The sequence below is a fragment of the Columba livia genome, chromosome 2, assembly GCF_036013475.1.
Source record: "Columba livia isolate bColLiv1 breed racing homer chromosome 2, bColLiv1.pat.W.v2, whole genome shotgun sequence".
In the NCBI taxonomy this organism is placed as follows: Eukaryota; Metazoa; Chordata; class Aves; order Columbiformes; family Columbidae; genus Columba; species Columba livia.
Window position 1 is genome coordinate 113760262 of NC_088603.1, and position 10146 is coordinate 113770407.

The following is a 10146-nucleotide window of genomic DNA, read 5'->3' on the forward strand; positions in this document are numbered from 1 at the left end:
CGAGTGGCCCGGCCGGGGCTCGTACTCCCTCACGCAGCTCTGGCCCCGCAGGCCTCCCCTGCCCGGCCCGCCCCGTTAGTCCCGCCGTGCCCCTTACAGCCGGCTCCGGCTGAACTTGGCGCCTCCGCCCCGCGGGCACGGACGGGCGGCGCCGGCTCGGGAGCAGGCCGGAGAGAAGGGAGACCCAGAGACATAATAACGGCAGCGACAACACAAACGCCGCAGCGGGAGGGCGCGTCTCCAGCCGTACCCGCGCCCGCCCCCCACCGCGGAAGGAAACGTACCCGGGGCGGGTGGGCTCACACACCACCAGCCGCTCCGTCCCTCGCCGCTCCTGCCGCCACTTCCCGCCCCGCGCGCGAAAGCCCCGCCGTCGCCGCTGGGTTGGTTATACGCACCGGCCCCGCACGTGACCGGCGGCAGCGCGGGCCGCTCCCCCACAACACCCCCCGCCGCCGCGCAGGGCGGGCCGTGCGGGCTCCCGGAGGGGCGGGGCAGGGCTCCGCCCCTCTCGCCACGGCCCCGCCCTCCCGTCACGGCCCCGCCCCGCGGGGCTCCCGGCCGGCACCTCCCTGTCGCTCGCAGGGCCGAGTGGGAGGAGGCGGGAGGGCGGTTCTGTACGCGTGGGGCCGGTCTCGGGGGCTCAGGGCTCACCTCGGGCTGCCAGGGCCTGCCCGAAGAGCCGTGGAGGACTCAACGCCCGCAGCCGTCGGCGACCGCGCTTCCTGAGGAGGGGCAGCGACGGCACCGTGACCCCGGGGCTGCCCGGCGGATAGTGTCCTGTTTTGGCCTCGGTTTGCCTCCCGCCACGACCCGAGCTGGTCTTTGGCTGCCTCCTGCCCAGAGAGCCCTCCGTGCCGCGCCGCGACTGAGGGAGCTGTGAGCGGCTGTGGAACAGGCGGCGGGAACATGGGGACGGTGACCGGGGGTCACAGAGGTGCAGAGGAGTTGGACAAAACGGCCCTAAAGGAGCACAATGACGGTACAAGAATGATGTATCACCAGAGGGGAGAAACAGTGTCCTTGGAAATGAGTCTCCCATACAAATGTGCGAGTAAGAGGAAATTGTAAAAATATGGCCTGCTCCTAAGAACAGCGTGCCCAAAAGCAACCTAAGAGAGCGAGAGTTTTGCTACTACTGGGGACAAAAAAGTTCAGGGCCCTCTGGTCCACCACTCAGAATCACAGAATGTCAGGTTTGGAAGGGACCTCGATCATCCAGTCCAATCCCCCTGCCGGAGCAGGAACACCTAGATGAGGTTACACAGGAAGGTGTCCAAGCAGGTTTTGAATGTCTCCAGAGAAGGAGACTCCACAACCCCCCTGGGCAGCCTGTTCCAGTGCTCTGGCACCTACACTGTGAAGAAGTTTCTTCTCATGTTTAAGTGGAACCTCCTGTGTTCCAGTTTGTACCCGTTGCCCCTTGTCCTATCATTGGTTGTCACTGAGAAGAGCCTGGCTCCATCCTCATGACACTCACTCCTTCCCATCTGTTCATCCTGCCCTTACCCTCTACTAGACCTTTCCCCTGAACCCAACAGCTGGCACCTTGTTTTTCTGCCTTTAGTGCCTGAGAGGGGTTTTGCATTTTTAAAACTCCTGCAGTGCCTTTGAAGTCCTACAGGAACTTACTAAGGCAGCAGAGAAGCTTTGTGGTGTTGAGGCATGACTGAGTCTGTGTCACATGCTGAAAAGGTAGGGCAGGGGCCACAGTTGCCATGAGAAACTACCTCAAAAGATTAGGGTGAAACTTCTGCTCCAAAAGTCAGCAAGTTGAAACCTGAAAAATTCTTGTGAAACTCTTGGGACATAAATAATGAAGCATGCTTCATTTTTTTTTTTTTCTGTATTGTCTATAGCTCCATATATTTTTGATGTTTTTAGAGTGAAATACCAAAAGAAGAAAAGGAACAGTTTCATACCTGTAGAAATAACACAAATTTACTGTGTTTGGACTTCCCCTGCTTTTTATTACTTTAAATTAGTTTACAAAAAAATGAAAGTGGGATACAAGTATTGTCTAATAAACCTCCTTAACAGAAGAGATAACATCCTAGCTATATTTACTAGAAATTGATGTATCTAAGTTAAGAGACCTGCTTCCAGGGATGCTTCAGCAATAAGTATATGACATCTGAGAGGCTTCAGTGAAGGATCACATCGATGTTCCTTAGGACCAGGTCTTCAAGTTGCTTCCTTATTTTCAGAGCACTAGCAGTTTCATGCCCACGTTACTATCTTTTCTTATGCTCTCAGCCACGGCTGAGTCTAATCTTCTTTCCCTTTATTTCTTCCTCTTGTTTCGGCCTTTGAGGCATCCTTCACAATGCCGTAACTGCTCCCAGCAACCTCACAATAAAACCAAGCACCTGTCCCTTTTCCTATTTTGTATTATATTTACATACACAAGTACTGTATAACTATTTATATTATTTAATCATATTTATTATAATTTCATAGAATCATAGAATCATTTCAGTTGCAAGAGGCCCTCAGGATCGAGTCCAACCATAACCTAACTCTAGCACTAAACCGCGTCCCTAAGAACCTCATCTAAACGCCTTTTAGATGACAGACAGAAATTTCTTTAGAAAGACAGAATGGAGAAAAGTAATACAGTAAATCTTTTGTCCCTTCAGGTACTGTGAACCCCACATTCCTGCAGCATTGGTCTGACCCTGGATGGACTTCTCCCACTGCACAGATCTCACCTGTGGAGGGATGTTCCTCCTTGATCACTTGAGCTATTTAAATTTTCTTACAAGAAACCGGTTATTAATAAAGGACATTGACGTGAGAACTCCTTGCTGCACTTCTAGATAAAGGCAAGGCCACGCAGGTGGTGTAATCATCTGCAACAAGCTGGAGCTGCCCTCAGGCTCCTCTGTGACATGGAGATGATGGAGTTCAGCCCACAGCGAGGAGATTCGTGCACGTCACCGCATGGCTGAGGGCAGCCCAGCACAGACCTCTGCCCGCTCACGTGAACTGATCTGTGGATCACTGGCTCCTGGATGAGCAGTGGTCTCCTGGTCAGGATCACTACGCTCCCCTTGCTTCCAGAGACTTCAAGGAGTTTTTCACTGATGTTTTGCCTCCTTGCACATCCCAGAGTAATAGCACAGTACATTTTGGACTTTGAAGAGTGGGAATAAGAAAAACAGTGCTGCTGATATCAAGGGTTCTTTCTGTTTTGAGCACGTTTATTTTTTTTTTTCACCATGTTTTTCCTTTTTCACATAACCTTCTGAAATTAGTGATGCAGAAAGCATGAAACACTTCCCTTGTTGGAGCTGAACTCATTGGCAAACAGACTTGCACAGAACTCAGTGAACTTTCTGGTCACTGATTTTCACAGCATCGTGTATTTTACATCATCCCATATTCTGGCATGGGGCAAACTGACTGCAGAATTTGAAGCTGTAAGGCTGTAGTGCTTCCTGGGAAACTTATTTAGAGGGGGATCTTCTGCTAGTTGAATTCATTGCTGCACACAACCAAACCTATGACTAGAAGAATTTCAGCTGGAAATTTTGAAATAATACCATGCTTCATTGCCATTACTTGGAGAAGAAGAAACACAATATTGTGGCTGTTGTCATCGTTAGCAACTATTCAACCGAGGTGCCGATAATTTTGCAAGGTAATCTCATTTTGCAAGGTACCATTGGCAGCTGAGGGACTGCAACTAGCACCTCTGTACTCCCCTTTCTGCCTCTGCACAGTTGACCTGGATTGCTAGTGGTTTATCCAGGGCTGAACTAAGGAAGAACTTTCAAAAAGCCTTTCAGACTTGGAAAGGGGCAAGAATTACTGGACTTTTATATTGCTATGCTCCATGAAACATCACAATTTTATTTTTGATACAGCAACTCTTTATTGAACAGACACTTTTTTTCCCTTCCTCTTCAGACTAGATCATACTGGTCAAATCTGAGATATAAAACATAGCAAGGAAGCATCCATGGGAATGATTAGTGAAGTAATAAATGATACATCTCAGGTTGCATGTATGTTTTCAGGCAGTTAAATGTTTAATGACTGTTTGTTAACTAAGTAATTGGACAGAAACTAAAAATTTGTTTCCTAGTAGCTTGCATGAAGCCCTGGTGCACTTTTTGAGAAAGTTACTGCTCAACTCTGTCTGGAAAGCAGTGCAGCAAACACAGGCCCTTATCGTATTTGTAAACTGATTTTACTTACTAGGCTGGCAGAAGACACGCACAGGAGAATCAACTAATATGCGGATACTCTCAGACCTGATTCCTGTGGATCTTCTCCCTGGATTACCAAGTACAATTTCCCAGTAAGTGTTGAAAGCAAATTTTCGTGTTGTTCTGAACTGCCTGTAATAGGTATTTTTACAGATGCAAGTCTGTTGCTGATATTTATTTCATACTTGTATGAAATAACCATGTGATGTGGTTAATTTGTAGATGGTGTGAGCCAGATAAACTGCTGAGATTAGGAATGTTTTTTGCTGCTCGAAGCAGCGCTGAAGCAAGCCCAAGCAGTTTCTGGAGGTATCCCCCAGCAGGAAATAAATAAATAAATAAATAACTATTTTAATAGAGCAGAGTTCATTATAACACGCTCTTTTTATTTGAATGCAGGTATGGCAGGAGAAAATGTCAGAACTCACTAATCCTCTTCAGCCAGGAGGCTCCTAAAACCCACTAACAGTTATTACTCTGTAGAAAAGCTTTCAAATTTCTCTAGTTCTACGAAAGACTACTGTACAGTGCTGTAGCCAGCGCACAACTGGATGGTGGCTAAAAGGGAAGAAATGTTCTTAACCAAGGTCTAAGTTACCTGTATATATACTTCTCCTGAGTCTTACCACACATGTAACCTTAGACCAAGATTTAGGTTTGTTTAATGCATTTTTTTTTGTTCTTGTGATTGAATCAGTTTAGTTTGTTTTTAGTTCCAAAATGATAAATTAGCTGCATGTGGAGAGCTTATGACTATGACCCTTACAGCTAATTTCTGTCAGTTTAGACCACAATCTAGCAAAACACATCATTGCGAAACTGAAATCAGCTGAACTACTTTGTGCTTAAAAGTATATATGTTCCTTATTGGATGGCCCACATTTAAGTTTTTATTGGATACAGAATGGAACTGGAACATTAGAGAAAATTTTGTGGTTTGTTCATAAGTCACTATGGCAAAATACTCTCCTTGAGCTATTATTTAGATAAAGCTACAGTACTGATAGAGCCTTAGTAGAAAATCCTGCTCAAGAACAGAGGACAGAACTGAGGACATTTATTGACATGGCACGGTATAGTCCTTGTTTGTTCTTAGTCTTCCTCTTTTTTTTTCTTAAAAGAGAAGTTGCAAATAGACCATGCTGTTTGAACAAATGCAAAATCAAGCAGGGTTATTGATACTTTACTTAAATATTTTTTGTTCTTGTATATTTCACTTATTTGTGATTCAACCCTGATTCATCCTTCTGTGTTTACATTCTATGGTCCCATCAAAATTAATAGTCAAACTCCCATCAGTTCTGATGAAGTTAAGATGTCATGATGTATATTTACATGTGATTCTTAGTCACAAATGAGATGTCTTCACTCATACCAATTGTGGCATTTTATTCCTTATCAGCATTTACTTTATGCTGTCAAACGCTATGCTGTCTTCCTAATATGATTGGTTTATCATGCAAATATAGTTTATAAGGTTTGGATCTGAAGGTGAAAAAACGACTAGTGGAGATAAAAGAATTTGCAGCAAATATAGCTGGCATGACTTGAAGTTATATACACAAGGAGAGCAAATATTTTCAACTAGTTCCTTTTTCTTTATAGTAACATAAATGTGGCTATTTACCGCCCCCCTCTGGACAGATATGGTAGTAGAATGCAAGAAGAAAGTATTTTCTTAAATCAAAAAGCATTCTGATTAAAAAAAAAAATCTTTCAAAATTGTTGATAGCTTTTACATGCATTGCATTTAAATAACCTTATTCTTAGATATGCTTCCTGTGTAAATATTACTTCCTTAACTATGTAAATATTATTTGTATCTGGCTTAAGCTCTTTGTGCTCTAGGATTAGATTCTGGTTCCAGAAAGGCAACAGTATTTACCCAGTGTATTATCTTGCCCTGACAAGACAGAACAAAGAATTTGAATTCCCTGTAGTAATTTATGCCACTTCTTGACCTTCAGGGTCTTCTTTTGCATAATTGATTTGATTTGAGCTTTAAGTGTTTTCATTTGCTATCTATTGTTCACAAAGTCAGAACTAATGTGCTAAAGGTTAGATTTAGGAACCATTTTAAATAACAAAGTTCATGCCTTGCTGTGAAGAGTATAATTTTGGGATATGCCTCACGGTTAAGAACAGCGAGGTTCAGTTATGTACTAAAAGACGACACCAAATATTTCAGTAAATCTACTATGCTGATATCCCAAGTTTGAAAGCTATTGTCATTCATTTAATATCCCGCTTTAATATAGTTTTTATTTAAGACAGACAAAGAAATGAATTAGCTGTTAAATACATATTAATTCAGCTACTCTGTTATTTAGTATACATAAACATGTTGTAATTCATTAACCACATTTGACTCCATTTCAATATAATAAAACTAATCACAAATATAACTGACAATGAAAGGAAATGACAGAGTCCTCAGAAATTTCTCAGAGATGTCTACAGTCCATACAGTTTTTGTGGTTTACTCTTTGTATCTTTTTATCTGATGTATTTTCTTCCTGGCATGCTGGTAGGTGACTAAACTCCTTCATATCGCTGCTTTTACATGGATTACAGACAACAATCACAAAAATGTCAATAACAACTTTAAGTTATTTAATAGCAAACAACATGTATAGTCATGTAAACTCATTTGTTCAGCTAAGTCAAAACCAGCAACTTATAAAGTGCAAGCACTATGTAGAGATTTCTATCAGGAAGTTAAAAATGTCTTGTAGCATTGTATTTCTCTCTTCAAACTCACAGAATTTAGTATTAGGATGAACAAGTGCAGCACCATCTTTTCTAGGTTCTTACAGATTAATACTTTCTGTTATGTTTTGGTCAGAAGAAAATTGTTTAAAAAAATTGCTTTCTCTGTCTCTTTTAAAAAAAAAAAAAAATAAGTGCAATATGTGACTATGCCTGATAAAAGGTGCATAATTGTCATGTTCTGAGTACTGAGACTGGGTACATTCTTTTTAATATTGTTTAACAAATAATTAAACCAACTCTACCCATGACACTGAAGACAAAGAAGCCTCAGCGATCCTGGAAAAAATTACCTTTCTAGTTATGAAATACCAAAAAAACTTCAGTATTCGTAATTTCACAACTGTGAAGTTATATATTTAGCTATATTGGTACTCAAACAACATCAGGATAGAGCTCTATTTTATTTTTTACTATTACTATTGATTGGCTAAACTAAGAAAAAAGAAACTTCCATCCCTGTAACCTGAATGTGGGATTTAAGATTTTGGGCTTGTTATAGTTAGCTGTATTTTGCTTTTGTAAACTGTATCCAAGATTCTCACCTTATCTTGAAATTTCACAGGTGGTATACAAGTTTTTATCTCTTAGTTTGAGAGTAGAGAACTGAAAATTAGTTCTGTTAGTTCTCAGTAAGTCCTTATCTTATCTTGAATGGATAGAATGTGCTGAGGATGCGCATCTAAGAAACCTGAGTATTTTACATGATTTTATGAGTATAGGAATAGTGCGCATGTGCAGTGACAAAAGGTGAAAAGTTCACAAGTGAAGAAGACTCCTTACTTCATCCTGAAGACCCCCTGAACGACCACCAGAGGATACTGCGCATGCTTAGAGTAGTTCCAAGGGGTTGCAACTGATATTGTGAAATAATGATGTAATCTGATGAATATGCAATACATACGTTGTAACCCTAATGAATATGTATGTAACCAAATTGTATAAATGTAGTGGAGTTCGAATCAGTGATCGAAGACAGCTTTGGGTGCGAACCCCTGGTTTCCCAGCGCTGAAATAAAAGCACCGCATATAACTACGTCCGTAGTTATGTGTCCTGTTTGCTAACAGGCTCAGATAGCATCAATAGCATTGTTCATTAAGTTCTGGTATGCCTATAAAAATATGCATGTTCTTAAATACTTTAAAATCCCAATTAATTAACGTGTAGGAGACAAAATAGGAGCACGAAAACACGGCACCATTGGCAAATGCTTAGCTTGGGATTCGCTGTTAACTCCCAAATAATACCTGTGGAACTGCTGTGTAACCAGTAGTTCTCCATCCTGTGTGTATGCAGTTGATAATACAGAGTTGGGTTTGTCTCTACTCAGTTGCATCCTGGTTTTTTTTATAGCTGTTTTTTTGTTTTTTGAACATGTCCCCTGCTTGTCAAAATCATTCTGAACTCTAATCCTGTTCTTCAGAGCAGGTCCAGACTCTCACAGCTTTTGAGAAAGGGGAAAACAAAGCTTACAAAGCTTACCTTCTACACAGCTAAGTCAGTGTAATAAGGTGACACCCGTACTTTGCACTCAAGGAAAAAGAGATCTTTACTGATGAGTGCTGTCTTCAGAAGACATACATAAAACTTGTCTATGTTAAATAAATGAACTGCATTTCTGTAAGGAAAAAAGCATGGAACACGATTTTTCTTCAATTCTTTTAGAGGAAATGATGTAGTTATAAGAATGCAAATCACTCATTTTGAGTGGCATAAATGCGAAGTAGAAATTACTGTATCTGTAAAATCATCACTGAAATATAACTGCTTTATTTTAAAAAGAGGATGAATAAGGCAAAGATACTTGACAAGTATAATCTTGATTCTGTGGCAATGAGTGACAGAAGTAGATTTTGTAACAAGTTATTAGTGCCAGATCTTGACCCAGTTATTTGGGGTACTTACTGTATGGTATGTTAAGTTTCCTTTACTTGGGACAGCAATGAAACCTAGCATGGGAACAAACAGGACACTCAAAATAACTCGTTCTTTCAGAAACACTTACGAATGGCTCAGGGGAGCAGCACAGCAGTGCGCTGGGGATGGATGGAAAGTGTAAACCGATGAACTACTCGAATCTGGGACTCGGGCTCTCACGCAGCGATGCTTCGGTGTCTGTTTGGGCCATGGGACAGTCCTGTTCTGAGGCAGTTTGTACGTAAGAAACAGAGTCCATAGGAGGGGAAAGCAGCGGGTGCAGGTAAGCACAGCCAGTCTTTAGGGAACCGGCGGCAAGCGGCAGCGCACAGAGACCTGCGGGCGCCTCACGCAGAGGAAACAGGCGGCAGACAGACGCTCCGCCATCGCGCCTTGAGCGGGACCCCGGGTGGGCAGAGCCCGGCTCTCCCGTTAGAAGTCTGTGAGTCCCCTGGTGCATGGAATCCAGGTGGAAAAGGGTACACAAGTGAGATTTTGGGGCAATTATGCAAACAAAATACTTCTCTCAAGACTTGTGGTCTTTATCCTCTAAATTAGTAAGTGTGTGGTCTGATTCTGCTTAAGCAGCTGTGACTCCCATTAGAATGTAAGTTGAAGCAACACCCAGCCTCATTAAAGGAGTTAGTTACTTCAATTATAATATCAAATCAGGATGTTACTTGCAGGATGACACTGCAGAAATTTGAAACTTGAGTGCTTTTAACTCAGTGGAAACATGGTTTTGTCTAGCCCAGGAAGAGGGAGAGCACAAGCTGCCATTGAATTATCCTTTAAGAACACTTTTCAAGATGATTCTGAAATAAATAACTTACGCTTTTTCTATGGATAAAAAACATTTAATCCAATTCCTTGTATTCCTTAAACACGTGTTCATTAGAGCATAAGCAAAACAGCGCTGGGTGGGCGGGGGATTCGCTCCGCCCAACACGCACACCTTTAAACAATAAGAAGTGTGCTTAAATACAGTAAGGTATTACATATTCATAATGACCCCAGGAACGCCTATACATATTCATAACCTTTCCCCGCTTCTGATTAAAATGACTCTCAGATAACCATTTCCATAGACGCTCCCCTGTTGTGCCTGCGCAGTGCCACTTGGTGAATTTGAGGAGGGGTCTTTGGTGGTCTTTGGATGAAGGCTCCTTCAGCTTCATCACAGTGAACTTTTTACCTTTGGCTCATTATGTTGAATTGACTGGGACCCAAGCCGCCAAGTTGAAT

General features: G+C 42.4%; 1 protein-coding gene and 1 long non-coding RNA gene across 4 annotated transcripts in view; one reads left to right on the top strand and one right to left on the bottom strand.

Annotated features, from left to right (window-relative positions):
* The window catches only part of OSBPL1A (oxysterol binding protein like 1A), a 76256-nt gene extending 75779 nt beyond the window's left edge, over positions 1 to 477 (bottom strand). Inside the window, exon 1 of one of the 3 annotated variants that reach the window (XM_065053335.1) lies at positions 285 to 477. The gene's annotated coding sequence lies outside the window, so the exon portion shown is untranslated. The remainder of the gene's footprint in view (positions 1 to 284) is intronic. The other 2 variants (XM_065053336.1, XM_065053337.1) reach the window with 2 other exon arrangements.
* Positions 478 to 573: 96 nt separating this feature from the next.
* On the top strand, positions 574 to 8292 carry LOC110365730 (uncharacterized). The gene is made up of 4 exons (XR_010470517.1): positions 574 to 1054; positions 2640 to 3643; positions 4207 to 4306; positions 4614 to 8292. It is a non-coding gene; the product is annotated as an uncharacterized LOC110365730 (long non-coding RNA).
* The last annotated feature ends 1854 nt before the right edge of the window (positions 8293 to 10146 follow it).